The following is a 5,087-nucleotide window of genomic DNA, read 5'->3' on the forward strand; positions in this document are numbered from 1 at the left end:
TACCATTAGTTGTGTTATTTCCCCGAATCAGGGCGACAATATAGGCCCACAGCAACTTGTGCAGGTCGTAAAAGCGACTACATTTGTCGGGTGGTAAGGCTCGATGACTTGGTTGATCATATCCCAATTGCGTGGATCTATGCTCATGACATCAATCACTGGCGTGTATGGGCCAGACTGGGTTATTTAAAGACCTCCATCATATAGGTGGAATGCTGCTGAGTGCGGCGTTAAACAACAAATAGTATCACATTTCCACTAAATGTCAACGCCAAGAATTATCAGTTCCGAATGTCTTCCCAAACAGAAACCATAGGGTGAAGTGATGATACAATGTGTATGCAAGGGTCACTAAAAATCAGTAATGACACCTGGTGTTCGCGAAAAGGGTAAGCATGTCGTGCTTAGGGTGTATGTTGGGGAATGGTTGCTGTCTTGTGTTGGGATTCTGTGTAATGTGTGGAAAAGAGGGGTATGCAGCTTAATCCAGACATGGTGCGATTTGTGTGTGGCTCGTGATGAGTGGTTGATATTGTGTGATTTCTGTCTGGTTATTAAATCTGGTACCGCCATCGTGGTCTGGTGGGAGAGCGGAAGGTCCGGGGTTCACTTCCCGGCCGCGTCATACCAAAAGACGTTAAAAGATGGTACTTGTTGTTACCCTGTCTGGCGCTCGGCATTAAAGGGCTAAACCAAGGACTGGTCGGTATTGTTAAACGGGAGTAAATGCTGTGTCTGATGAGAAAATGCGTTACCCTTTCATTCAAAGACAAATAGATAAAAAATAGTCTCCATTAAAAAATATGTTTATACAAAATAACATATTCCTGAGATAATCCATTTTTAAAATAGCCTAAATCTCTGACGTATCCAATTGAAATTCTCGTCTACAAGTGCAAGGGAGATAATTCCGTTCGTAATTCTATTGTTTCTCCAAACTTAAGCCACATCACCACATATACACAGTTATACAAATAATACAATACAATAATATGCTTTCCTTCGTTGAAACATGAAGTGTGAAAATTGGATTTAACATCGCATTCAAGATTATTGCATTTATATTGCCATGTAACAACAAGTACCTTCGTTTAGCGTTTGTATGAAGCGGCCGGGTATCGAACCACCGACCTTCCTCTCTCTGGGCAGACGCTCCATCCACTAGACCTCGGAGGTGGTCCATTTCTAGTGAAAGGAATAGACGCTATTTTACTGTCATATGCGAAAGTGGGACTTATCCATGTGTGAGTAGGGTAATCAGGGGTAATCAGTGAACTGATAAACTGATACACTGATAAACACGTAATATTAAAGCCTGCAGAGACGTCATGATATGGAACCGATGGGAACAGGTTCCAAAAATCTAAACCATCAATCATCGGAGGCAAGCACTGCAAAGGGAGGTAACACACATCGAATGGCGGCGCATTGTACCAGCGTTGTATAATGAAATAAAACACTTTGGCGATATTTTTGTAGTGAAGAGTGAGTACACAATTTCACGACACAAAATCCCCCCAAATATTTTGTTCCCTTACTCTTTTTGTTCATTAAAAAAGACATCAACGATATTGGATAATACCATCATGTGCTCAAGCATGCAGTGAGTTCTTTTACTTTAGTGCCAGAGCACCGTTCTTACGTACCTAGGTATTAAGTGCAAATAGGGAAATAACGTGGCAGGTGTGTTTTCGTTTAGTTTTTAGAGTTTCCCTAAGGGAGTACCCCTGTTATTTTGTCCGATCACAGCAATAAAAGCATGTTTTGTTTATTGTTTTCCGCCCACCTCTTATCCAACATCTCATATCCGGACATTTTCTTCCGGAAGTTGGTTGACGACAAGGACCGCACTAAATGGTATGGCGACATGTAATTGCACGACTAATCATTATAATCTCGGTCCAGATAAAAAAACACATGACATCGATTTTGTCAAACGAGATACATAAAAGAAATATAGGCTGTAGGGCTGGCCAGTCATTGGTGTCTTCTCTCGCCAAACAGGACCTTTGTACATGCAATATATACCCAACATAGATGTCAATCTGAGGTCACAGTCGTGATAATGCTACATATAGGCATCACAAGAAAAGTTGGATGCGAGGCATCAACACGACTGCAAAAAATAGCATGTCTATATTAAAATCGCAAACAAATTAAACTTATATTAAATATATTTTGCCAAAATGGTCAATCAACACAGGCATGTTTAAAACAATATAAACAATATTGGTTTCAATTCATTCCCTGTTTTACATCTTCCATTATGTTTTTTTCTACATACTAAATTTGATAAAAACGGTCTTTCAACAGTATATGAGCGCAGCAACTATTTCAGGTGGTCACCGCGCTAATTGTTGTGATGAACCCCCCTCCCATTATTGCGGTAAACATTCAAACAAATGTCATGCATTTCAGGGTATAAATATAAAAAAGGAACAACTAACAACATATCAGGAATTTATAAATAAAGTTATAATGTAGAGAAAATAACAGAAAAGCATGTACCTTCTATTCTATTACCCATGAGTTCATAGACTTAGTAGAAAACAACGGAGTGCACGCTCCATCATTTATTTCAGTAGTAAACCCCGCGGATACAGAGGTGATAGTAAGCGCGGATAGAATTTTAAGAGTGAGTGAGTGAATTGGGTTTCACGCCGCTTTTTACAGTAGTTCAGTTATATCACGGCGTGTCAGCTTAATGTGGGAGGAAATCCCGAAGTAATGCAGGTCTCAGACGTTTACCACTTCGGTGAAACCCATGAGCACAGCTATGGTGCTGACAAACCTAGAAACATAATCGGGGCGAACCGGGATTCGAATCCACAATCATAGGTTTCCAAGGGACGCAACTCTGCACAGCAAATTGCGGCGCCTTAGACGAATGGACCACCAGTGCCCCCAGAAACTTTAAGAAAATGGTGTGTATGGTTGCACAGCGTTTTGGAAAAAAAGGGTGGGGAGTGTGCACGAAACGTGTTTTGAATTGAAATAATTCGCGAAACAATTTGCGTTCGTTAGCCAAAAGTTCGTTAATTCATTTTTATTTTTTAAGTCACCAATGTTTGATGTTTTCCAAATGTAAACGTGATTATCATGCTTCAGAAAGGGGGCGCACCACAACATCGTTTCCCTTGTTAACATGACCAGATTCCATTAAAAACAAGTCGACTTCATATAACTGGAATATTGCTGCTGCGGTTTTTAAAAAGAATCACTCATAAATATAAATCTATTGCAAATGTTGAATTATTTCATATTTCACACACTTTCTGCGTAAAAGTTAAAGTTTTCAATATTCGCCATTCTAGATCTATCTCCGACACTCTATCCTACTCGGGCATTATGCAATATCAGTGTTGGGTCATATCTGATGTTAGATGTGCTGTTTCCCTTGTATTATATAGGTGACGCTACATGTACTTTGGTGTTGTATGGAACATAGTGCGCCGTGCAGACAGAATACGTGAATATTAGGATATATTTTACGTATGCTTCTAATACTAGACACCTAAAACACCGCTCGGCTCACTTTTATCAAATGGGTCATCTCGATGCCGGGGAAATTGGGTTTAACGTCGCGTCCAAGATTATTGCACTTATATAGCGAGGTGTTGTTGCTTGTACTAGTCCGGACTGGTGCCGATTTCTAGTGCTAGCCCACTGAGATACCATGCCGCAGTTTAGCATGAATACCCCACTCAGACACAGAGATACTGACTCAGAGCCGACCAGTCCTTGTTTTTGCCCCTTAATGCCGAGCGCCAGACAGGGTAATAGCAAGTACTATCGTTCACGTCTTTTGGTATGACGAACCCCGGACCTTCCGCTTTCTAGGTGAACGCTCTACCACTAGACCAGGGAGGCGGTCGATTCATCTCACCCAGCCTTGGAGGAACCTAGACTGGTTTCACTAGTTTCACTAGTTCACGTGACTATCACAAGACAGTTGTTGTGCGATATCAAATTGTTTTCTAACAGGTGAGCCCGTGTTGACCAAAGACTAACCTAACTTAACCTTGATTGACCAATGTTAGCACTTATTAACGTATTTACGTCATACTTCGGTTGCCCTAAGTTGCCCATAACAACATGACCCGTGAAGATTCCCGGTAAGAATAGGTCTTCAGCAACCCATGCTTGCCATAAAAGGTGACTATGCTTGTCGTAAGAGGCGACTAACGAGATCGGGTGGTCAGGTGCATGTCATCGTAACCAAATTGTGTGGATCAATGCTCATGATGTCAATCACTGGATTGTCTGGTCCAGACTTGATTATTTACAGACAGCTGTCATAGAGCTGGGATATTGCTGAATGTGGCGTTAAAAAACAAACAAACAAAATTAAACATGTGGTAAAGTTGGTCAACGTCCATGGTTTTGAATCTGCCCAGCACCTTACTTCATTAGGGTGTGTTTAGCAGCAGCTGCCGGAGAGACAGGTGGCTGGGTCCACTAATTTGTGGGTGAGTCCGGGACGACTAGATAGAAGATACAATGTCCGAGACGAGTAGAAATAGAATACAATGTCCGAGACATACTAGTGCTAGAAAAGAATGCCTGTTACTACTTGTCCTATCATTGAATCTCCGATACTACTTGTCCTATCATTGAATCTCCGATACTACTTGTCCTATCATTGAATCTCCGATACTACTTGTTCTATCTTTGAATCTCCGATACTACTTGCCCCATCATTGAATCTCCGATACTACTTGTTCTTTCATTGAATCTCCGATACTTCTTGTCCTATCATTGAATCTCCGATACTACTTGTCGTATCATTGGATCTCCGATACTACTTGTCGTATCATTGAATCTCCGATACGACTTGTCGTATCATTGAATTTCCGATACTACTTGTCCTGTCATTGAATCTCCGATACTACTTGTCCTATCATTGAATGCCGGATACTACTTGTCCTATCATTGAATGCCGGATACTACTTGTTATCATAGAATCTCCGATACTACTTGATATCATTGAATATCCGATGCTACTTGTCCTGTTATTGAATCTCCAATACTACTTGTCCTATCATTGAATGTCCAATACTACTTGTTATCATTGAATCTCCGATACT

The sequence above is a fragment of the Haliotis cracherodii genome, unplaced genomic scaffold (assembly GCF_022045235.1).
Source record: "Haliotis cracherodii isolate W230 unplaced genomic scaffold, xgHalCrac1.p SCAF_5, whole genome shotgun sequence".
Classification (NCBI taxonomy): domain Eukaryota; kingdom Metazoa; phylum Mollusca; class Gastropoda; order Lepetellida; family Haliotidae; genus Haliotis; species Haliotis cracherodii.